The 26,274-nt window shown below is 39.5% G+C and overlaps 1 protein-coding gene across 5 annotated transcripts in view; it reads left to right on the top strand.

Annotated features, from left to right (window-relative positions):
• The window catches only part of CRBN (cereblon), a 959,169-nt gene that overhangs the window by 458,785 nt on the left and 474,110 nt on the right, over positions 1-26,274 (top strand). For all 5 annotated transcript variants that reach the window (XM_060022931.1, XM_060022930.1, XM_060022929.1 and 2 more), the window contains one exon: positions 6,548-6,707. The gene's annotated coding sequence lies outside the window, so the exon portion shown is untranslated. The remainder of the gene's footprint in view (positions 1-6,547; positions 6,708-26,274) is intronic.

Below are 26,274 nucleotides of genomic sequence, written 5' to 3'. Positions count from 1 at the left end.
CACCACCCACCCACAGAACCCTTTTCATCTTGCAAAACTGAAACTCTGTACCTACGCAACAATAGCTCTCCATTCTTCCCTTTCCCTAGCTCTTGGCAACCACCTTTCTACTTTCTTTCTCTATGAATTTGGACTATTTTAGGTACCGAATAAAAGTGGAATCATACAGTATCTTTCCTTTTGGGGAACTGTAAAGTTTTTCAACAAGTGCCAATAATCCTTTAAGAAATAGTGCCCTGAAATGTTTACGTCACAGAAATGGCCTCCCCAGCCCTCTCTTATTCTTACAGGGTACTAGAGACCCCTCTCACTCTTGCCAATAATTTCAAATAATAGATCAAGACTAGGTCCATGAGGACTTTGATTTACCTGGAGCTGTATGACCCCTACTGCTGGTGATGAAATCAAGTCACTGTGGTACTTCTTAACATACAGATTCCAAGGTTCCTCCTCAGACCTATGACTCAGAATCTCCCACAATGGAATATATGTCCTGTTTATGAAAATTCTTTTCCACGTGAATTTTGTGTAGCCAGAAAAGCATTTTCAGAATCACCAATCTCGAGCAATAGTTTTCAATCTTGTTTTTAAGCCACTGAATCCTTCCTTGAAATAACATTTCTCACCAGGCACCGTTTTCCAAGAGAAGAGCAGAGCTGTTCAATCTGATGGAGGAAAGAGGGGCTCAAGATTTGGTCACAGCTCACCTCCCTCTGCCATGCCAGCTATTCCATCTCAGGGCCACAAGTCTTCCTAGAAAAAGCTTGAAAATTAATGATCTAAAAAATTGTGTTGAGGGCTTCCCTGGTGGTGCAGTGGTTGAGAGTCCGCCTGCCGATGCAGGGGACACGGGTTTGTGCCCTGGTCCGGGAAGATCCCACATGCCGCGGAGCAGCTGGGCCCGTGAGCCATGGCTGCTGAGCCTGCGCGTCCGGAGCCTGTGGTCTGCAACGGGAGGAGAGGCCCGCGTACCGCAAAAAAAAAAAGAAAAAATTGTGTTGAAAGCTTCTTTTCTCTACTCATGTGTGATACATGAAAAGTGGGCCCTCCCCAACCAGAATATATCCACATCAAGTCCCTGGAACCGATGAATGTTATCTTATTTGGAAAAAAGTGTCTTTGCAGGTGTGATTAAGTTAAGGATTTTGAGATGAGGACATTACAATAAATTCCTCCTGTTGGCCCTGAATGCCATCACAAGTGTCCTTACAAGAGGGAGGAGAGTGAGATTTTAGACAGAAGAGGAGAAGAAACAGTCACAGGATAAGGCAATGCGAAGACAGAGGCAGAGATTGGAGTGATGTTATCACAAACCCCAGAAAGCTGGGGCACACACCAAGAGGTGGACGAGGCAAGGAACTGACCCTTGTCTAAAGCCCCCAGAGAGACGTTGTCCTGTTAGATTTTGGACTTGTAGCCTTCAGAATTGTGAGAGAATTAATTTCTGTTATTTAAGCTAGTGGCAACTTGTTACAGCAGCCACAGGGAACTAATCCGCTGTGCAATTAAAAACCAGTTTTCAAAGGTGTAAAAAGATTTCTATAGCTACTCTACGAAAAGAGTTGTTGATTATTGTTGTTCCTTCCATGGGCAGTAGATGGGCCCAATAGTAACATCTTGGATAAGCACCCGGATAGAATCAGAAAGCTTCCTGTCTCTTTCCTCCTTAGGGGAAATAATAAATCTCTGTCATGTCAGTTAGTTCGATTTTCAAGTGTCCCTCTATTTACTTAGGCGTTGGAGAAACTCTTGTGGATGAAAAGATTCAAACAGTTTCAGAGTACAAGCCCTTTTCCCAGTCAACTTTTCCCCTGCGAAGACTATATTTTGTTTCTGTGCTACTAATCCATTTACATAAGTTCTGTCTCGGGGAGAGGGAAATGTAAATGGCTTGGAAAAAAAGGACTCTGTCTGCAGTAAGAGATAATGCACCTTTTTATTTTGTGGAAATTAAGCTCTTACTGAGTCCACATATTATAAATATTTAAGCCATTAAGTGGCATTTTATGCAAATCAATAAATGAGAAGGAAACACCACTTGCAGAAAAATAAATTCACTTTTATGGGTGTAGCATGGCCACTTCTTGACTGTTGTTATTATACAGAATAATCAGTAGGATGGCCGTGTGCTGTAAGTCTCAAAAAACAAACTCCATCAAGTATTTTAAGTCCTAATAATTCCTTGTGTTTGTGTAGTACTTTACAGTTTGCAAAATGCTTTTATATTCAATCTCTCTCACATCAACTTTGCAAGTAGGTAAAACAGGGATTACCAGTTGGTATGGGTTGAATTATGTCTCCCCTGCCCCTTCCCCAGCCTCACCCAATTCACATACTGAAGCCCTAACCCGCAGTACCTCAGAAGGTGACCTTATTTAGAAATAGTCACTGCAGATGTAATTAGTTAAGATGAGGTCATATTGGAGTAGGATGGGTCCCTAATCCAATATGACTGGTGTCTTTATAAAAAGGGAAAATTTTAACACGAACACACATAGAGGGAAGAGACACAGGGAGAAGATGGTCATCTACAAGCTAAGGAACACCTGAGGCCCTCAGAAACTAGAGAGACAACTGGAACAGATCTTTCCCTTATGACCCTCAGAAGAAACCAATCCTGCTGATACCTTAATCTTGGACTTGTAGCCTCTAGAACTGTAACACAAGGAATTTGCATTTTTAAGCCACCCAAGTTGTGGCACTTTGTTAGGAGCCCTAGTGAACTAATACATCAGTGGAGTTTAGGAAGTGACTTCGAGATCCTATAAGAATGGATCCAGGACTAAAACCTGGATTTTCTGATTCCTAGTGCCGTGATGTGAAAATTTCAGATTCTACTGATTATAGGTGCCAGGGCTGCGTAAGAGGACATGAACCATTCTCTGCAGCTGATGAGTATCAAGAGCAGGAGTTAAGTAGAATATCATCCTCTTCTCCAGTTGAGATGAGAGATGTGGAGGAACCTGGAGAGGTGGCATAGGCTCAGACACAGTGGAGAACTCTGAATCACAGCAAGCAGCTGGGTTGTGGGGTTTGCAGGCATGTACTAAGAATAACACATAGCACTTGGTTCAAGGGTCAGATAGCTGTGGTTAATGACTGAAGAAGTCAAAGAACTGGTGAGTTGAAGTCAAGCCCACCCTTCCAGCTGCCCAAGAATTCACCGAGGATAGGGCAGGCGAGCCCTGCCATCAAGGTTCAGGGATCTCTGTAGACCGAGGCAGCTTAGGTGATGATTCTCCCTGGGAACTGTTCCTTGGGACTAGAGGGAACACATTTCCAGAAGCGCGGGTTCCACCAAGGATTGTATGACTCTTTCCCACTTAGTTCTTGTTTTCATATGGAGACATGATAGGGAAATGGTGGGTTTCAAGGAGGGTTGTATGCCACCTGACATCCTCTGCTGGAGCTCTGATTGGAGCCAGGTGTGTGCTCATGACTGAAGATGACTGCATGGTTCTCAGCTACCTTGTGAGGAAGAAGCGCAGGTACAGCCCACTGTTGCTTCCTGAAAGTCAGTTGTGTGAGTAAAGAGGACAAAATGCCCAGTGTGATGGGAAGCATGTGAGGTAGGTTCCTTTGGTAGTAGAGACACTCAGGTACCTTAAGGATCCAGAGGTTTATCATACTGATTCATGGATGGGGAGAGGAGACAAGAATATTGGCCATGCACTGGATCCTCTCAGAGGTTTGGATATGGTTTGAACACTGGAGGAATCCAGCACCTTTCTGCTGTCACACTGCCCATCAGCAGAGCAGATTCCTTGATTCCGACTCCTAACCTCTGCTCCTCCTTTTATGATTCCTGCCAGTAGAGGCTTCAGGAAACAGAAAATCCAATATATGACAAAGATAGGCCCAGTGAAAGGTCTGAGGCAGGATAAAGTGCATCTCCCCATGGAATGGTATTGAGGGGTACACAGCCAGACAGTTGATTCTGAACGGTAGCCAGAAGATTTTGCACCAAGAATTTGAGGAAACAAAAGTGGACAAGCTATGGCAGCTTCAGATTCAGTTCATGTTTGCTAAGAACTTAACATAGTCTACACACTGTGCTCGATGCTTTTACCTATATTATTTCATTGTAAAGCCGAAAGTAGAATTCCTCTTAAGGAGAGGATTGTTTCTGTTTAGGGATGTGCTTGGATTTGTAGCTTTTCTGGATGTATGTGAAGAAGTCTTCCCTGCATCTCATTTTTTTATGGGCAAAAGCAGGATATGGAAAGATCTTAAAGCTGTTTGTGATGAAGCTGGAGAATGTCCAATTTCCAAAGTTGGCCCAGGAAGGAGGGGTTATAGAATCATATACTTTATTCTTCACAGTGAGTGTATGAGAGAGATACCATTGTTATCCTCATATAAAATAGAAGACAGTGCACAGTAAGGTTTGGTAACCTCCCCAGGGCCACACAGCTAACTACTGACAGAGGTGAGTTTGAATGCATTGTATTTGATGGCAAAACTTACACTTTTAACTGTTAGGCTATATCCTTAGAAACATTTGCCCTTTAGTAAGTACCTAATGCAATAAGATAAAATAAATCTTTAATATCTCCAGTTAAATTTCCACTTGGCTTAAAGAATCCAACTCCCTTTTGTATTTGTAAGTGGTTAGTGTGGTTTGTAGCAATATGACGAGCACAGTGAGCTAGCGGACGGTCATCGTGAGGGAGGCTAGAGCATCATCTCTACCTCCTTCAAGAGTGGATGTAACAGCGACAACAACAAAAATAGCATCTCAGCAGAGCTGCTTTCAGACAGGCTTATGTTTATGGCTTAGACTTGACATCGTAATATCTTATGACTGAGAGAAAGAGGCTGAAACTTATGCTGTTCTTGAGATAATGCGGTAACCTAGAATGCTTAAGTGATTTGCAGGAAAACTACCAACAAAAAGTAGGAATTAGATTCTGTTAAGAAAGCTTAAGCAAATATATCTTAAATTTGGACTGGATAGTCCATTGCTCATGTGGACTTGTTAGCTAATTTTAAGCTTCTTGACACATTTACATTCCTCAGGTCGGTGGTGGGGATGGATTGAGTGTCAAATTCGATTTGTGAAGGAGACCATGTGCTGGGCTCAGAAACTCGCAAAAATAGCTTTCAATTTGCTTCCCCTGTAAGCGGATTATATAGAGTGTGATTTTCATGTTTTTGGGATCTTACCTCTATTCCAGCCACTATTGCAAGAGCTGTCAGAGGAAGGGAACTGCTCGTGTTCTGCAAAGCCGAATAACCATGTTTCCTTTGAATTTTACAGCAGCACTTTCTCTAGATTTACTTTGCTTTAAATCCTGAAAAACCTAGAGATATTACACACCTACCTGACTCTGAAAGCAGAGGATTCCTGTGGGGTGTGTATTTCTATCATAATCACAAGATGAACTGATAGTGCCTGAGCTGGGATAGAGGAAACAAATAGACCATTTCCAAATGCTTTTGCAATGAATATAGCTGAACTGTCTTTAAAAAACAAAACTAGTCAAAATATGTGCGATTATTCTAAAAAGTAAGTCATCTTTATAGGCGAAGCAGTGTGGAAATGTAAGCTGTAGAAAGCAGAGTGTGTGTGTGTGTGTGTGTGTGTGCGCGTGCACGCGTGTGGTTGTTGTTTTTAGGTGTCTGTCTTCAAAGGCTGCAATCATCTGACAGCGCTTGCTTAAATTCTTCAGAGGATTTTTGACTGTAGTGTATATCAAATGAAGGAGGAGGATAAATCTAGCCAGCCATTGCACAGTTCAGGATGCAGTCTGTACACTGTGCCCAGGCTTCTTATGATGAAAAACATTAATTTCCCTTAGTTCCTAGAAGGGTTTTGGAACATAGGTGTTTATTCCTAGCCCTGTGGGAATGCATTTTTATTTATTTATTGTATTATTAAAAGCCACTTGGTCCCATTTAACCTCAGGATACCCTAATATCATTTAAAAATATCCAGAATTAATAACCATTTAAAAATCCCTTAGAAACCTAAGTTTTTCACTGTCTTTGTATCCTTCAAAAGGAAACATAGCCAGGAAGACAGGATAGAAAGGAAGAAAGAGAAAATGAAGAACAGATCAAACTTAACTGGCCAGTACAGTAGCTTGAATGCCAAGTCTCTCTTCCCTTACTTCAGAAGTGACCTGTGTTGTGAGGCAATGTTTTTGAAACACAGTGGCTGGTCATTAAATATTTGACTTTCTTTGGAAATGTTGGAAGAAGAAACTTACAAATTTAGCAATAATGACCATAACATTAACTATTATTTATATATAGTACTTTAGAGATTTACAAGGCAAATATCATACAGTTACACCCTAGTGCCTGTGGGATTTGTTAGATAAGATGTGACCAGAGATTGGGGTGGGATGAAAAGACAGGGAGAGGAGAAGTGTGGTCCTTCACTTATAATAACTGCTTGTTTATTCCTTGGTTTCAATCATGGTTCTTTTACTATTGGTTGTTAACTTATAAAGTTAAGAATTTGAGAAATGAATAAAAGCTGTGAACCCATTCCTTAGAAAAGTAAATACACAAATAACCAAAACTCTATCTTTATTTTCAGGAGGTTAATGGATGCCTTGTAGGCCAGTTGTGGACCTGCCTTCGAGAATTTGGCTTCTTAGTACAAGCTTGACAAGGCAGAGCGGACAGCTAAGAGATCGTGGGCAGGGATCTTGCACTCATATCTACCACTGTATGCCTAATGCACAGCACTTTGGAAGGTATGTAGTAGGTGTTTAATAGATACATATTTAATGAATGAGGAAAATTAGACTTGGAATTTCTATAATGTGCCTTTCAACCAAGTATCTCAAAATATTAACTTGGTCATCTCTTGACTATTCAAGTTTATTTTTGGTTTGAGAACTATCAGTAGGAAATATTAATTTGGGGTCAGTTTTTTTTTTTCTTCTGCTGTGCTGTCTTATTTCTAACCAAATGAGTACTTATGGAAAACAATTGGTTCTAACATCTATAAGTAGCTGTGTGAATTTGAGTGAATATTGTCTTTGCTAAAGTTGAGATTCTAATTTAATAACTTCTCTCCCGGTCACACTGGGTTGTTAGAGAAAGAAAGTGACATGATATATGTATGAATTTTCTTTAAAAAGGACCAAGTATTTTCCAAAGCATTTAACTTATGGTTGATGTGCTTCCAGGGATAAGGGTCCCTTCTGTTGACCATAGTGAGAGAGATGTACCATATGCTATTAGGTACTTAGTGACCGAGGTTTGGCCTGCCACAAAAGGGATGTTTTAGGGCAATATTTTGTAATGAGATTTTCTCAGAGGGAACAATAAAAATATTAATAAATTGGAAGGGCTATCTTCTGCCTGATATTGAACACCCCCCACCCCTATACACACACTTCCTTCTCTTCTTATATCTTTATCCCCCACTATGTCATCATCATCATCCCAAACAGATTAGTCCAGATTTCCTCACCAGGAAAGTGATGTTGACCACTGTCTTTCCCAAGATACTCTAAAGACTTTTTGCATCATCCGTATTGCTGATTTGGAAGTTTAAGCTTCTCCCTGCCTTCAAGGATGCCATGTAAATAATTACAACTGTTGTTCTTAAAGTCACAACATGCTCCTGTAAATCACCACACCCATGAACACTCCCCTTCTCTCTTCCTTGTTCTGTCATGTGATTAAAGACCTTTGTCCCATTGTTAAGTCAGATTTGGGTTTAAATTCGAGTTCTTCTATTTACCAGCTGTATGTTCATAAGTTTTAAATCTCCTGATCCTCAGTGCTTTTGCTTGTGAGAGGGGGCAAATATAAGAGGATGCTGTATAGGGTTACTGTATGAAAATGTATGTACAGCGCTTAGTGTTGTAACTGATCATAGGAAAGAGCCTTATAGCTGTGTTAGTTGCCGCTGCTCTCGTCATTGATGTTGGTGATGTTTGTTTGTTGAAGAAGCTGTCCTGAGAGAGCTAGTCTGGCTCTGAGTTGAGAGCGAGCCGTGTGGCCTAATGCAAGGGGGTTTCCTCTTGGGGACTCTTGCTGGAGCTACAATCAAGAGGGAGGGAGGCTTCGCCATCTGCCAGTGCTCACAGTCTGATACTCAGGATGATTCAGGGCTTTCTTTCTCCCTGGGTCAGGATCGACAGAAGCTTCATTGGTGGGCTGAATATCTCAATATTCAAGGAGCTGTTGAAATAAACTGTTTCTTAAAGTAGAACTTACAAAGAGCTCCAGAGCTCTCTGCCTAACCTCTGATAGCAGATCCCAGGGCTGCAGCTCTACAACACGCCGCCTTTTGGTCCATTCCGATTCTGCTGGCCCCAGGGTGTCTCTTTGCTGAGAGCCTAGTGCTTCTCTGTTAGACAAAGTGATGCATCAGAAACTCTTAACCAATCTCCTTCTACCCATTCGATCAACCAGAGCTTTCTATCCCTTATAAAACATATTGCCTAAGGCCTGAAGAATGCGGGTTGCTCCCACCTAGTGGGCTGCTCTGTTTCATCCTGGTTCTTCTGTTCCCATCAGTGCAGTTGCACACTTGCCAAGAGTCAGCTGTGTTGCTGCCCATATCTGTTTATGCCAGTTCCGTTTGTTATGTAATTACATATTTCAATTAAATGTTTCACAACTGATTTAATGTAAGTGCAGAAAGAGAGTTGTCCACTCAGTGAATGTTTTGGAAACAGTAAGGTTGAGTTGCTAAAAGTGCTGTTGAATTAGATGTGGATGAGACAACTCTAAAAACTTGGGGGGTGGAGGGAATCATAAAAACCAGAAGAGTCTGCACTCAGATGGTTTCACAAAGGTCTTTGCTTTCTCAGTCTGCTTTATAGAAAGCAAACCTGGAAATCCTAGCAGATGATGTTTGAGTTGTTTATGAAAGAGAGATGGTGTGAACTCTGATCACTGTACTGTACTGTCTTAAAGTCAACCACGACAACAAAACTTGTCCTACATCCAAAGCTTAGGAGTGAATCTATTTTATACATTTTAAGTTACAATGTAAATCTAAGGTACGTATGCATCATTTGTAAGGATTTCCCAGTTTAACCAATATTTTTTATGAATTGACACATTACCTGTCTGTTCGCAGTAGATGACAATAGAGGGTTTCTACTGTCCAAGGTACCCACCGTGATACCTGATACATCTGCTATCCACAGCGCAAGCTATTTCGGGAACAGCCAGTGATGGTGGTGGGTTGAGCAGGTGTTTTTGAGCTCACACTATGAAGCAAGCACCTAGGGCTGACATTGTATTCCATGGCCAAAGAAATTTGTGTGACTGCTTACCCATATGAACTAGCATTTGTTGGATAATTTTTCATACACTGCTTTATTCAACCTCCAAATAGCCCTTGGGAGGTAGGAATTATCCTTGTTTTCTAGTTGGGGCTGCTGAGGTTTAGAGAAGTTAGATGATTTGGGCCTAATCACACACCAAGTAGACATGCCTAAGACAAGTCACAGGGTCTAAAACCCATTATTAACCCATTAAGACTGGTTTGCCTGTTGATCTGAGTGGCAGCATTAACTGATCCACTCAGTACTGAGATCCAGGTCCTGAACTTTAACCAGTTCCACCTAAATATGCTTCTCACATTCTTCAGAGTCTGGTCAGTTGGAGTAGTTTCAGGCAGTGAACTTGGTGCCGACCGTGCTCTGAGCTTCTAAGTCAGGGCTTTGTTGAAGCAACATGATTTCTGATGAGCCCCCAATAGCCCTCCATTCTCGTGCTGGCTATGCTGCACGTGTTCTGTGAGTGAGAGGACACACTACAACATTGGAAATGAGCCACCAGGACGAGAAGGGAAGGCTTTTGGCAACACAAGTTATTTGCATTGTTGCAACACCTGCTCCCTTTGGTGCAAGATAAGGGTCTGTCAGAATTTCCGTTATTCCCCCTATTCAATGGGAGGGTCATTTAGCTAACTCTTTTCCCTCTGGTCTACAATTTGGGACATGGTACGTCGGTTCAGCTAACATTGCTTTATTATTAAAATCGTTGTTGACCTTTTTGAGTTAGTATAGAACCAATTACATGCGTTTGTTTTTTGTTCTCCAGAATACTTGTGAAAAAGCACAGGAGAAAAAGCCTGGCTTTTGATAAAAGTCAGGCAAAAAAGAAAACATCTTAGATGTTTAAATCAATGTTTTGTAAAATTTTCTCTGTAATCCACAGTTACTGGAATTACCAGAGGAATTTATTAATCACACACATTTCTGGACTTTGCTCCAGATCTACTCAATCAGATGCTGTAGAAGTATAACCTGGGATCAAAACTCCGAGAGCCACTGGTTTACATGAATTACATGGAGCAATAAACATCTGTATCAGTTTCTTAGGCTGCTGTAACAAAGTACCTCAAAGTTGGTGGTGTTAAACAATAAAAATTTATTCTCATACAGTTCTGGAGGCCAGAAGATTGTGTCAGCAGGACTGTACTCTCTCTACAGGCTCCAGGGGAGACTGTTCCATGCCTTTGTCTTAGTTTCTGGTGTTGTAAGTAACACTTGAAGTTCTTGGACTTGTAAATGAATCACTCCAATCTGCCTCCATCTTATCATGGCATTCTGCTGTGTCTCTGTGTATCTTCTCTTTTTGTAAGGATGCCAGTCATATTGCATTAGAGCCCACCCTATCAAGTGTGACCCCATCTTAATTTGATTACATGTGTAAAGACCCTATTTCCAAATAAGGTTACCTTCACAGGCACTGGGGGTTTGGGCTATATGTATCTTTTTAAGAGAAACCATTCAGTCCACGACAACATCCTACACATTTGCTGACAGGACCGTTTTATTAATGGAAACAATGCATGTTTTACATCCTAATGTGAAAAATGTAGCAGGACTTATGATTATGAGAAATAAGCATTCAACTCAAATTTTTTCTTCATGTTTCCTGAAGATATTTATTACCATCCAAACATATTTTCAACATGGAAAGACATGATTCCTAATTTCCCCAGGATCCATGTTTTCAAAGTCTCCCAGGGAACCTATCTTTCATGGAACCCTCTGAGGACTTGATCTCTGCAAAGAATAAACTAATTCAGACTCCGGTTTCCTCTTCCAATTCCTGGGTTGACCTACAAACTCCATCTTACTATTTCCCTTAGGTCTCTGTTTCTTTTTGTTTGAGGTGACAGTTACATGCATGACCTGCCAATGAGCCCTACTGTCAGGCTATTGAGGGCTCTGTGGTGGCTGGCCGGGATTGCTTGCGGCTTCCCAGTCAGGCCTTCAGAAGAGCTGCAACTCACCATCAGTCTTTCGGTGCCTCCAGCTGGTTTCCCAGGAGACCTGGCCCCTCTTCTTTGGTCTCAAGGGCCTCTGGAGCCCAGAAGCTCCTGATGAATGTCCCAAGTGAGGAAGCAATAACAGGAAGTCCATGGATTCCCAAAGTTGTTGGGATAGACACTGGACACAGTAAGGCACCCAAGTCTCAAGTTCGCTAAATATGCTGAGGGGGGTAGGTGTGCCCTGAGACTGAAAGAACTTCAGAAAGGATTCCATCCTGAGAGTGTCACTTCAAACACTTGCCATCCTCAGTAGCTCAAACTTTTTATTTCATGACAGCTATTTGAAATTCTGAAAGCTTACTTAATATGTGCCTTCAGTCATGAAACCTCCTTCCTGTAAAGAACTCTTGACTTTCTTATTTTTCTTTTAAATAATGATTTTTCTACTAGCTGGAATATAGTAATGAATTTCTCTTTTTTGTAACTTATTCTAAAGAAAGATATTATTTTATTATCAGTTTTATCCACTTATTCATCCAAAAGTATGTTTAACACTATCTCCTATATTCCAGGTGCTACTTTAGGCCCTGAACATACAGAAGCAAATGATACTTAAGCTTTTGTATTATAACATAAAAATATTATTTTTTCTTATTAGAAATGTTATTTTTTCTCCATTGCCACTATGCATTTATTAATGTCAGATTTTCTGTTCACATGTTTTTTTTTTCTAGCTTTATCGATTGTAAGTTGAAGGTATACAAAGTATTGATTTGATACATATTGCAAAACGATTACCACCAGAGTATTAACCAACACCTCCATCATGTCACATAATTACCATTTCTTTTTTTGTTGAGAACATTTAACATCTACCCTCTTGGTAATTTCAAGTGTATAATACATTATTATTAACTATAATCAACATGCTGTACATCCGATTCTCAAAACTTATTCATCTTATAGCTGGAAGTTTGTAACCTTTGACCACCATCTCTTCATTTCTTCCACGCCCCAGCCTTCTGGAAACTACCACTCTGCTCTCTGTTCCTGTCAGTTTGCTTAAGCCTTCATCATTGAGGGCTTTGCATTCTACTGGTAGAGAGTGATAAGTGAATTAGACATTACATACAGAGTGGCATTACTATGGTCAAAGTAAAGAAAATTATGCGGCGTGTGGCAGATAGGAGAGGTAAGAAGATGGGCAAGGAAGGCTTCCTGGAGGAGCTAACTTTTGAGTAGATGTTTGAAGGAAGAGTAGAAATTTGTCTAGCAAAAAGGGTGGGAAGGGCAAAACAAAAGATGAATAAATCTGAAAAACCTACAGGAGTTTGTTAAGTGGACCAAAAGGAATGGTGAGCTGGTGCTGGGAGATAGAAAGGTTGATGGCATCAGACCATTAAGAGCCTGCGTGTGACAGGGAGATCAGCTCAATACTTTGTGACCACCTAGAGGGGTGGGATAAGGAGGATGGGAGGGAGACGCAAGAGGGAGGAGATATGGGGACATATGTATATGTATAACTGGCTCACTTTGTTATAAAGCAGAAACTAACACACCATTGTAAAGCAATTATACTCCAATAAAGATGTTTAATATATATATATATGTATATATTTAAAAAAAAAAAAAGAACCTGCGTGTTTTGGGCACTTTACCTAAGTTTTTCTCTGGAACAGAGTTTGCTAAAGGTTGAACATTGTTTGACCTGAAAACCTATTTTTAAAAAAGAATGGTTTCTTTTTGGTAAAGTGCTTTCTAAAAACTACACATTACTGCATTATTCCTTTCTTATAGATTTACAACAATCTTTCACTAATAAAGGTTCTAAAATCCTGTAGAAAGGAAATCCATTTTACTTTAACTTAGCATTTCCCAAACTTCCTGATAATGCAACTTCATTACAGAACTGCGAATCTCAGTGTTTCCTGGGTCTGCATTGAAAGAGCCTAAGGGGATAGGGCTGGAGCAGTCTAAAGGAAGAGGTGTTAGTGATAACCTCGGGAGTAACTCTCCTAGAGTGGCTAAAAAGCAATCTCCTAATAGACTTGAGTGGGAAGCTTTATAAGGCTGCTTCTCCATGTTAAGAAACCAGACAGAAGCAGGAGAAATAACAAAGAAAATTGTATGAAGGGATGTAAAAGAACTTCAGGTTAAAGATGCTCTTTTATTTTTTTTGATAATGAAATTTTTAACTTAAAAACAAGTCATTATAAGGGTAATACATAGTCATTGATGAAAATGTTTAGAACAATACAGGAGCATATAAAGTAAAACATGAACATTTTAATTTATATACGATATATTTATTTAAAAGTTTAATTATGCTCTACTCTCTGTTTTCGAAGTTGCTTTTTCACTTAACCATGTACTGTAACTGTGTACACAGAGCATTATCACATTGTATTGGCAAACCATAATAAATTTATCCAGATACTTAAAGATTTTAGAATTATTTCTTATATTGGATGTTTCAAATAGTGCTGTACTAACTATCTTTCATATCTTGACTTGGGCACTTAATAGCTTTGTGACTGTGACCCTGAGCTAGACTATATAACCTTTTAGAACCTCAGTTTCCTACTTTACAAAATTGGGTCAACAACAGTTCCTCTGTGGGTTATTATAAGGAGTAAGTAAGATCATCTATGTAAATTACTTAGCACTGAACTTGGTATAAGACACTCAACTAATATTATTATTCAATAAGCAAATTGGGTGTCTGCTTTTATGAGCTATCATATGGGATACAAGTGTGGATGACCCAGTACATATAACCAAGTAGCTCAATAGACTAGTTGTGGGGAAAAGACATGGTTACACACACTGTAACCACCACAGTGAAGACAGCAGGAATCCCAAAAAAGAAAAGTCATAGGAATTAACGGATGGGAGAATTCCTTCTGTTAGGGGCATGTTGTGAAGAGAAGCATCTCAAGGCTTTGAATGGTGGGGGAAATTCCAACTGGCAGAAATATTAGAGGACTTCATTCTAAACCAACCAGGATGGCAGCAGAAAAATATTGGGACAGAAAGGCATGGGTTAGCTAGAGAGCCAGGTGGCTGAGGTACAAAGAACTTGCAAGGTAAACACAGAGAATTGTAGCAGAAAGATAAAGCCAGAGCCTAAAGGGCTCTCACTGAACCATTTGAATGGGTCCTTAAAGCACTGGAGAGTCATTGCAGGGCTTTAGAAGATAAGAGATGTGCTCTCTGAAAGTTAACTTGGCACTGGTGTGCAACATGGATTGGACAGAGGTAAGACAGGTGGTGGGGTGTGGTAACTACAGCCCAGTGTTGTGTTGTCATAATGGGAATGAACAAGGATATATCCCTGCGTGGAACATCCATCTTTATATTTTTTTCTAATTACCATTTGGGGAAACCAAGAAGCAGAGCAGCCCTGTGTCTTCCAAAGTTGGTAAATGAGTTAGTAATGAATCCATTAGCCAGCTGCCTTTGATTCGTGCTTCTTATCCACAGAGCAAGTTTGTCTCTTAGCAACACATTTTGAACTTGGCAACACTCAAAGCTCTCTGTGAATGAATAAAGCAAAATGGAGGCAAATGTGAAAGTTACTTTGATGTGAGCAAGTGTGTCTGCTGGGCATGTGTGGGATCCCCAACTCAAGGGGAGCCAGTGAAAAGTACAGCAGGAGAGTCAGTGTTCGGTAAACAGAAATTTCCTTTCTGGCTGCGGTTGGAAATTGGACATGGTTTTAAAATACATAAATTAGGCACTTATGGAGGATCGCCTACTGTTTGTTACTAAAGAAAAGGGCATTCAGGTATTAAAGATAATTTTTCAAAGGATGCGAAGAATAGCTGTAAAGCTAAAATGAAAGCAGAATAACCACTACCACGGCCTCAGCTCACTTTCTGTACCTTGAGAGCCTGAACTGTGTCTTTTTAAGTAGATTGGTTTGTTGCGTATATACAGGATTGTATCATATACAAGTAACTTCTTAGGACTTTTTATATGCATTTAACATACTTATTGAAAACCTTTGTTTTTAGGCCTTCTAAGTGTTCTAAGCATGGGTTTGACATGGTGAGGTGGTGAGGTTTATTTTTCAGTTACCCTGCTGGCAGTGTCAGGCAGGATAAAGAGAGGAGAAAGAGTATGGACTGAAAGGCAATGAGGAGAGTCTTCTTGTACCTGCCCAGCTAAGGCTGTTAGAACAGGTGTAGCTTTCTACAGTGCATAACAAATTATCATAGACTTAGTGGCTTACACTAACACATATCAATATCCCACAGTTTCTGTGTATTATCTCACTTTCCTGAGTCCAGGAATGGCTTAGCTGGGTTCTCTCTCAGTTGGGTCACTCACAAATCATTGTATTGGTCAAGTTGTATTCTCTTCTGGAGGATTGACTGGAGAAGAATCTGCTTCTAAGCTCTCTCAGGTTATTGGCAGAATTTATGCATTTATTTATCTTTGCAGATGTAGTTCTGAGAGCCTCAGTATTTTGTCAGCTGTCAGCGAGAGGCTGCCCTTAGCTCCTAGAGACCGCCCTCAGTTCCGGGCCACACGGCCTTCTCCATATGCAGTTTACATCCTCTCGGTTCACTTCTCCAAGACCAGTAGTGCAGAGGGAGACTCCAGAGTGACCCTGCTAGGAGCCCAGAATGTGAAGTAATCACAGGGTGACCTATTTGCTGTAGCGTATTGGTTAGAAGCAAGTCACAGATCGACCCCTGCCCTCCAAAGCAAGGGGAGGAGATTAGAGAAAGGTGTGAAGAGCAAAAGGTCGGATTCAGGGGGGCCACCTTAGAGTCTGTCCTCCAGAGAGGGTTTTGGAAGACAGATATTCAAGGGAGGCCCAGAATATATCTTATTTAACTCTCTATCCTTATTGCCTGGTTCACAGTGACTAATGAAGGAAGTAAACTTGATTGGGCTTCTTTACCGATTGGATGTGAGGAGCGGTGGAGTAACTAAGGAGTAAGCTTCAAGGATGACCCCAAGGTTTCTAGCAAGGGTTATCTGAATGCGGCTGCTATTATATTAACCAAGACAGGGAAACAAGTGGAGGAAATGTTGAAGGTTAAGGGGACAATAGGTTAACTTGGAGACCCTACTTAGGTGAAGGAATCTTGTAGAGCAGATCTTAAACTTTAGTGGGGTGTGGATCATTTGGGAATCTTAGTAAAATGATTCTGATTCTTCAGGTCTGAGGTTGCGGCCTGCATTCTCTAGTTCTAATAAGGTCCCAGGTGATGCTGATGGAGTCCACGGGTCACACTTCCAGGAGCAGGGTTTAAGAGCAAAGGACTTCACATGTCTTTTTTTCTGAGCCATCTAAAGCATTTTGAAAACCTACCTAGAGGAGTGGGATAGGGAGGGTGGGAGGGAGACGCAAGAGGGAGGATATATGGGAATATATGTGTATGTATAGCTGATTCACTTTGTTATAAAGCAGAAACTAACACACCATTGTAAGGCAATTATACTCCAATAAAGATGTTAAAAACAAACAAAAAAAAGAAAACCTACCTTCTAGCACATTTGTAATTTGACATCTAACATTTTTCATTGTGTTTTAAGAGTTAAAAAGGGTATGATTTCCAGTGTGTTGTCACTTCATACCTTAAAGTAAAATATTACATCTCTCTTTTAAATGTATCCCCGGGTCTATAAACCGTAGGGATCTGATCATCATCTATTTAACAATATACTTGAACAAGCTTTTCTTACATAGTCAAAAAATTATACGCTGTTCCTTTTTCTCATTGAACTCACATTTCCATTCTACTTCCCCACAGAACTTTATCCTAAAGTGACACAATTTTCTGTTGGAATCTTTTATTGATCACTCTACTTAGCTACCACAAAAATGCATATAAATTGAAATATTTAAAAAATGAAAATTTCTTATGTCCATAAGGTTTGAATGTTTAAAATTTCTTTTGGAGTAAATTATTTGCTACATTTAGTTGACAACTGATCAAAATAACAAATAATACAAATTTCAGTAAACACTAAGTAGAATTGTACTGGAAATGCATCTTTTGATGAAATAAATGGGGCCAGTTTTCTTTTATACTTAGCTCCTGTGTTAAGGATAAAAATTACTTTTTGATAGGATGAGACACTAAACAAAATCAATTCTCTGTCACTTCTCTGTTTAATTTTTTAAATAGCCATGTTACTCAATGCTATGAACACTTTTAAAGATATTTGCAAAAAAGTCACATAATAATCTATCATCAACTTATTTTTAATGATGTGTTAATGGATATGTTCATTTAATCCTCCTTCAGATGTATTGAAAGCAATGGATTGGAAACCATCCAATGTATCTTATGATAGTAAACATCAAGATAGGTGAGAGCTATTCTTTCTTTCTAAAAGAGAAAATGGGGGTGGGGGAGATGGATAGGAAATTGGCATAATGCTGACTAGAGGCACTTTCTCAGTCAGGTAAGTTTTAGGGAAAAGGATACATGGAAACTGAAGGTCTGCAAATGTATTTCCATGAAACTATTCTTGCCCCCATAACCTTTGGAAAGTCTGTACACAGGAGGGCACAAGAATCCCAGTTTGAAGACTGCTATAGTGGAGAACTGGAAATGTATGGAGTTCAGGAGAGAGGATGGGCTGAAGGTAAAATTAGGGACATACAGACAGAAATTCGTGCACATTAAAATCTGCATTGCACAGACCCCATAATTCACAATTTTAGGGGTAGAGTCTGGATTAAATGAGATTTTGTCTTGTATGTGGAAAGACAAAAAGTGGTTAGCAAACTCAGAGCTGAATAGACTTATAGGGAGACTGAAAAACACAGTACCTTCAAGTCCTTTAGGAAATCTTAAATCTATGTGTACAGAAGTAATTGATACATGATTATCGACCACCCTTACCTGTGTTACAGCTGGTTTTCTGCTCAGCAACACATTGTCAGCTTAATTCTAGTTACTCAAGTGTATACAGTGTGCCTGAGCTAATGAAACCTTAATTAAAAAAAAAAGTAGGAAGGGAGGGAGAGAGGGAGGGAGGAAGGAAGGAAATCTGATTCTGTCCTTTTCCTCAATTTGCCTATTCTTCTTCTGCTACATCTGAAGTGGCTAAATCTAGGTGACTTTAGAAATTCCTTTCAACACCAAGAGGTTTTGATGCTATGAATCAGTTACATTTTTAAGATATATAAAATAGAATGACTCACACTTTTCATTTTTACTTTTATTTTGAATAGATCCTCGCAAAAGCTAGTTTAGAAATACTGAATTTATTTCCATAGGGAGGCCAGGTGAAAGAGAGTGAAAACTTCTACTACCAAGCCATTGCTGGGAATTTCTTATTCTCAGCTTTATCAAATAAGTGATAAGGAACTACTATAATCTAAGGCTGGGGAATGGCTACCTTAGCTGAACAAGCGAAAAGAAGACAACTAGAGGTTTGCAAGCCACATCCTAATGCTAAATCACCACTCCCAGAAAGAATGTATTATCTGTCTCTGTCATCCCCAGACCTATTTTGTGCCCACCTCTGTCATTTCTTTGTGCCCTTCTCTTTCTGGGCTGTATGTAGGCTTTTGCCTTCCCTGTTTGCATCTATGATCAAATACCTCGTGACATTTAAGCTTAAGCAGCAAGGTATTCCTGAGAACAACTGTAGTTCAGTATTTTCGTTAGAACTACTAATAATCTGCTGTCTAATAACTATGGAGAACATCTGAGCCTTATTGAAAATGTGGAGGAGATTGAATTTTCTCAGTAGTGAATCACAGGACTAGAAGAGACCTTCCTTTGCTCCTATAAAACATCCAGGGGTTTTGTTTTGTTTTGTTTTGTTTCCCCCTATCATGTGAGAAAGTTGAAGGAGAGGCATAATTAAAAGTTCTAGATTCTTAGCTACACGTTTGCTACATCTCCTCCCCTTACTTCTGTCCTGTTTCTCCACTTCTGACCTAATATACATTTATACACTTAGCAGTTCAATAGGTTAGAGGAGATGCTAATGCTCCAAAGCAGCAAATCAGCCGGGAGAATAATCTAGAATCAAAACTCCGCTTTGCTGCAAATCTTAAATGCAGAAAGGCAAAGCTGTTTTCACCTAATGCATCTTATATCTTTTCTTCATCTGTCAAAGCATGCTTGGCATCTAGTAGGGGCTTAATTCTTATTACTGGATGCAACACTTTGCATGTTAGTGAATTTTTCTCCATAGCTTTCATCAGAGCCTTGAAAAGATAAATTTCTCCCTAAAGGTAAAGAATCACCAGCATGATGAGCTGGTTTTTCTCCATGGCATTGAGTGAGTCCTAATGTTGCCCTGGTGAAGTGTAGAATTCATGGTACCTCCCACCCTCAAATGTTTTGAAACTTGGACCCTTTAGCTAAATAAAGACCAAAGTTTGCCCTCTGGTGTGTGTTCTCTTAGAACAACTCTCTACTCTAGGCCCAAGCTCAGTTGCATTTTTCATCAAAAATTTAGCCGTGATCATGAGAATACTTTTTTAGTGTCTGCTATGTGAGTGGAAATTGCTGTTGATGTTGATAATAATTCACTAGTACTTAACTACCACCACCTACCCTAACATTTATTGGGTCCTCACTATGTGTCAGGCACCATGCTAAGCACTTCATGGGCATTATTTTATTTCATTTTTTGTCATAACCCGTTTAGGTAGGCATTATTGTTATTCCCATTTTGGATATTGCCATTATGGATAAGGAAACTATGGCACAGAGTGATAAGGACCTTGCTAATAGTCAAAAAGCTAATGAGTGAAATTCAAACGCACACCGAGACAATGTGTTATGGAACATGACCTAGTTTATCAAACTGTTTCTGTCAATTAGGTGACATTAGGTAATGGTATGATCAATCTTTTAAACAAATGGGAAAACACAGAGAAGTAATTAGAAGGCTGGTATAGCAGAGGAAGCATTGGGTTGGGATTCTGGGAATCTATTTCTTTTTTTTTTGTTATCAACACCTTTTATTTTCTTTATTGTTTAACATCAAGCTTTAACTTTTCTTTTTCAACATCTTTATTGGAGTATAATTGCTTTACAATGGTGTGTTAGTTTCTGCTTTATAACAAAGTGAATCAGCTATACACATACATATATCCCCATATCTCCTCCCTCCTGCATCTCTCTCCCTCCCACCCTCCCTATCCCACCCCTCCAGGTGGCCACGAAGCACCGAGCTGATCTCCCTGTGCTATGTGGCTGCTTGGGAATCTATTTCTTAATATCTCCTTGGTCACCAGCTTCTGAAGTAATATTAAGACAGTTATTTAATATTTCTGTGCTGTTTCTTCTGAAAAATAGAAAATCATTTTTTTAAAATTTTATTATTGAAGTTAAAATAATAACAGATATCAAGGGTTTTAATAAAGGAAATAATTATGATGATAATAATAACAATAATAATGCATCTATAGATTCAGATTAGAAGCCTGAAGGCAGGAAGACCTCAGGTTTCCTTTGTGGAAAAGATCCCTTTGTTAGTATTATCTTGAACATGGTTCTTATTGTCAAGAAGTGAATTCTAATCTTTTCTCCAGGTTTCTCCCATTTCTCCCTCTCAGTCTTTCCCCCTTTCTTCCTTTCATTTCCCCTCATCCCTCTTCCTACACTGTCCTTCTCCCCTCTCTTCTCCTCTCCTGCTTCCCTGTCTTGGATTACAAAGACGGCACTGTGCCTGGGAGAGTGCTGAGGGTGCCGTGGGCGATGTGAACGAGGCCGAATCAGTTCTAACAAACTGTCTCTCTTTGCAGCTGCTGTTTGGAAAGCAGGCTTCCTGCCATTCTGGGCCTGAACCTGCCAAATGCCTTATCCTGGGCTGAGCCCCAGGGCCTCAGCCACAGACCACTGTCTATGGCATTTCCAAATGCAGTCCCTCAGCTGTGCTGCGGGCAATAAATATCTCTTTCTGTAACGGGGAAATGGGCCCATGAAATCTATCCGTTCATCCTTCAGAGCCTCTGCTTGGCTGCCTATTTATTTTCACTCAAATTGCGTTATTGCTCTTTAAGATAGAATCTGGAGACATTTATCAAGTGCTGGTGTGCCAAAGTTCTCACTATTAGAATAATTCTCAAATTCTCCAAGGGAGAGATCAATAGAAAATTGTAGCAGAGGACTGATTAGCAAGATAGTATGGAAGATATTTTTCTTTCCTAGAGACTATAGCCAGCTTAACTCACATCATTTAAATTTCTTAGCCCCCTCTTATTAAAGATAGTAACTCAAGGTTTTAAGATTAGAAACGTTATATTTATTTTCTTAACATTAAAGAATAGAACTAGGACTGCTACATAGAGCTACTTAAATGTGGCAGATGAACCAAATGATGATAATAATATCAATTATTATTATGTATTTATACACATGTTGTTGGCCAGACAATGCATGGAGTTTCTCTTTAAATATCATCTCATTTAATGTCCAAAACAGCCTTGCAAAATAGATATTGCTAGCTGATGTTTAAAAATAAGGAAAGCAAAGCTGAGTGAGTTTGGCTGTAGGTCTTTCTTCTTAATATTATATGTCTTAAATTTACATCCTGAAAAATAGACATGCTCATATACTGTTGGTAAGAATGTAAATGTTGTAGTAGATAATTTTGCAAAGGAATCAAAATTAAATGCAAGCATAAAATAACCTTTTTAAAAAATGAGAATGTCTATCTATCCATCCATCTATCTATCTATACACACACACATTCACACACAATTATATTTATATCAATTTTTTTATTTGGGTAAAAGTTATGGAAGTATATACATGGTTATCTCTGTGGAATGATACCAGAGGATTGTGGAGAGAAAGAGAGCTTTTATTTATAACTTTATGCTCATCTGAACGTTTGATTTATTTATTTTTTTGCCAAGACCATATATTACCTTTATATTATAAAAAACTACTTTATAATGAAATGAAAATGAGCCTGGTCTTTGACTCTGAAATTATATTTTTAGTAATTTATCCTAAGGAAATAATTAAAGCAATTGTACACAAATATGTAAAGAAAGGTATGCATTATAGTGCCGTTAGAAACACCTAAGTATCTATCAGTAGATCTTCAGTTAAATAAAATATGGTAAATTCATACAGTAGAATGCCATAAAATGATTTTTGAAAATAAATATATAGATATATGCATATTGACATCAAATTTCCTCCAGCTAATGCTCACCTGGAATACACATGTAGTTGAACAAGTTGGGATTATTCCTTGTTACAAGGAGGGAGAACCACACCACAGAGAATGGTGGGTCATCTCAGAGGTGTTAGAAGGGACTTATAGGGGACTTGTCCTTGTGTCAGGTGGTTTGGGGGAGGGTTTAAGGAAGCAGGGCTTTGCTGTGGATTGGTTGCTGTCAAGCAGTGGATGTATATCTTAATCAATCTTTTCTGGAAGGAAGACAGAGTAGCGCAAAGCTAAAGCTGTAATTGGTAAAGAAGCAGCAATCACTGATATTAGTCAGGAAAGGCAAATGTCTGGTTATTTTTGTGGTGGCTTGGACAATGTTCACGTTTTGTCCATGTTCAGACCTGGTACAGGTTGTCTTGTTTTTGTCTTGATCCATCGTGGTCACAGAGTGGCCTTGTCTATTGTTGATGCTCTGTGAAGTTGTTTACGTTTAACAGAAGAACATCAAGTTCTAGCTGTAGTACCAGTCCAGATGTCAGATATCAGAGGCTGCTTCTCTCTTTCTCTGAAGACACCATGGTATATTCAGTAAAAAATAAAAGCAAGTCACAGAACATTACTTATGACCTAATCTCATTTCAAAAATAGCAACATATGTTTCGTTCAAACATAGAGAAAAGGTTGGAAGACTAGATTCCTCATTATCAACAATGACTCCATTAAAGAAGGTTAGATTGTGGGATATTTTTTTAACTTTCCACTTTTTGCTTCTCTGTTTTGTTTGAAAATTTTTAAAACAATAAGCACACATTATTTTTACAAGCAAAACAAGAAATTAAAATAATTCTAAATGGAAAATAGAAACTGGGATATCTGTCCAAGTAACCATGTGTTTGTTTCTCTCCATGCAGTGTCTACATGGTGAATGTATTCTCTTTTCCATACTGATTCTCTCCTATGATAGAATTGGGAGATAAAGCCACACCTTTGATTTTTTAAACACATGGTGGCCACGATTTGAGTTGTACTTAATCGTTAGAGCAATAGGTATGGGAGAGGTGATTTGAGTTTCAATAAGCAAGATAGTTTTTTTTTTTTTTTTTTAAGCAAGATAGTTTTTAATGCTCTCCTCCACCCTTACTTTTTCATCCCTTAAGATAGAGAGCTATATACCTGTATGAGCTACTATGAACACATTTCATGTGAGGGTCCCAGCCAGTGATCTAACTTAATTTTTGATAGCACTCTAGCTCTCAAAAGTATCCTGGTTTGGATATCAGGTTACATAGTCACTTCAGGAAAGTCTTCCCAGAGGAAAGATGATTGGGATGAGTGACTTGACAAATGTGGAGGGAGTGGTCTGGGAAGAAAGACAGGCGGATGGGGCAGTGTGTGCAAAGGCCCATAGTGGGGGTCAGTAGGGAACACTTGAGGAATGAAAGGCCCATGTGGCTGGAGCTCAGAAGGGGTTAGGGGGAACATGGTAAAAGATGAAGCTGGAAAGGGGACTTGGGAGCTGAGTATGAGGGGCTTGTTCATCTTGTTAAGGAGTCTGGACTTTAAGAACCATGGGCAACCACTGAGTTTTTTTCAGCAAAGTATGGCGTGACCAGGTCAATATTTTGAAATGAATCTTTTGTTGGTAGTGAGAAGAGGCACTGTAGGGCTAAGAAGAGTTGGTTCATGCAGGCTGTTTAGAAAGTTGTTGCCAAAAGCCAAGTGAGAAGTGATGGTGCTTTGCACTATAGTGATGTCAGTGAAGATGGTGATAAAGGGACTTGTTGGATAGATATATAGGAGTTAACACAGCATTCTTTGAAATATTTTAAACTGCATCCATTACTCCAAGTCCTAGACAGGAAATGAATACATAAGAGAGCCCAGGGGTAAATAATAAAAATGGCTTATGGTAAACCCAACCTTAGTATCAGCAGAAGTTGACCGAGACTGATTGCACCGTCATCTTATCCAGCATATTATGCCATCCCCTAAACGGCCTCCTGCTGCCCCACCTTTCTGCACCTATGGAAGACACGACTAATTTATCACAGCACTCTCCTTCTGAGCCCTGGCAGGGTCAAAGAACCATTTTCAAATCAACATTCGTAAATGAACTTTCCAAGCAGTGTCTAAGAATTGTTCAGGATTATTATGCTTGAAAAGGCCTATCTACCGTCTTGCTTATTTAGGAGAGAACTTACTGCACGAATGCACTTGCTGATTAAGCAAGTCTTCTACCACTTTATCTTTCTCTCCTGTACCAGGCCATCTGAGCATCTGGAATGCAAAGCTGGAAGAGGTTAAAAAAAGCTCTGTGGATACTCCACATTATTTGGATCCAGAAGGATCTACACATACATTATGAGATTAAAATGAGATAAGGCAAGGGAGAAATGAAGTATGTTCATTTTGGATTGAGGACATGTTTGCCATTATAATGTATCTTCAGGTCTGGCATTGCTGTGCAGGGGTATTTGGTGGGCTTTTTTTTTTTTCCTCTTCCTCTCTGATTAAAAAGATATATTGACTAGGAGAAGAGAGGAATAGATGAAGCACCCTTACATTTACAGTGTGCTGGTAAATGTCTTATATGCTAATTGGCAAAGTCGGTGGAATGGAATTGCTCTTAAATAAGTAAAAAACTTAAACAAGCCATTCAATTACCTTAAAAAATGGGCTTAATTTGGAGAGTTTCATTTAACATATTGTGGATAAAATCTCATTTTGTTTTTTTAAACTTTATTTTGCTAATGCAAGGCAAAAGAGTTCTATGCACTAAATAAATAGACTAAGGTCTTACTGGGGAGGGTCAGAGATCTGAGATTCTCATATTTTGGGGAAAGTGATTTAAGTTTCCTAGAATCTTTTTTTTTTTTTTTTAAATAGTAGGAGTGTCAGCCAGCCACAGCCATGGGGATGACCCAGTAGGGGTTCACAGAATTTTGCAAATGCTCAACTCTGCCCAAGAGGAAAAAAGACCCTTTCCTATCTGCCATACCCACCCAAAGAGACAACTATCTTAAGAGTCTTGCTTCTTTCAGAAATGGCTTTAAACCTTCCTTTTTTTTCAGACTCTCCATCTTTCCTTTGCTGTTTTATTTCTTCTGATTGTACCACTGCAGGGGAAACCCTTTGTGCAGTGGAGGGGCTAAGAGAAAGGATTCTGAAGTCCTTTGCTGGCCTCCCAGCAAATCTAGACACTACAATTTATGAACGGTATGATATTGACTACTTCACTGAACCCCTTTGAGTTTCCATTTTTTTCATGTAGAAAATGGGGATAGGAATAGTTCCTACTTAGAGTTGAGGATTAAATGTAATTGTGCAGGTGAAGTGGTAAGCACTAAATGGGTATTAGCAATTGTAGTTATTGTTGCTGTTACTATTATTTTAACCCGTAGGGGTTTGATTCAAGTTCAGGCTGTCATGATTTGCCAGGTTGTGTAGCTGTGCCAATAGTCCCACTGGGTTCTGAGGCAACGGTGTGTGGTGGTGGTGGAGGAGATGGTGGCGACTGAGAGGGAGAGAAGAGGGTTTGGGGGAAGCAGGCATGGTGCAGAAGAGGAGGCTGGATGAACACGTAGAATCAGGAAGCATCACACAGTCGAAACTATGAGTACCGAATCCACAAATCAGAAGGGTTTCTTATCCAAAATGCAATGTAAGTTTTGAGTAAAAACTAATAATGTGAAACTCTCTTGTAACGCCTAATCATGCTTGAAACGCAGTCTGACGAGGAGCTTTTGCCCTTGGCATTTATAATAGTTAAAGGGTTTAATATCAAGAGCAACCATTTTGAATAACAGTGCTTGTACCACTTGAAAAGAAATGTTGCAAATAGCCTGTCCAGTCAGAATGAAAGAAGTGATTTCACTTAACCATTGAGAATGGTAACTCCCTGACCTGCCCATACAGCTGCTGGCATAGAACTTGCCTCTATATGCCTGATTAGA

Source organism: Delphinus delphis, chromosome 10 (genome assembly GCF_949987515.2).
Source record: "Delphinus delphis chromosome 10, mDelDel1.2, whole genome shotgun sequence".
Classification (NCBI taxonomy): domain Eukaryota; kingdom Metazoa; phylum Chordata; class Mammalia; order Artiodactyla; family Delphinidae; genus Delphinus; species Delphinus delphis.
The sequence above is the reverse complement of the archived record's forward strand: the minus strand, read 5'-3'. Positions and strand labels throughout refer to the sequence as shown.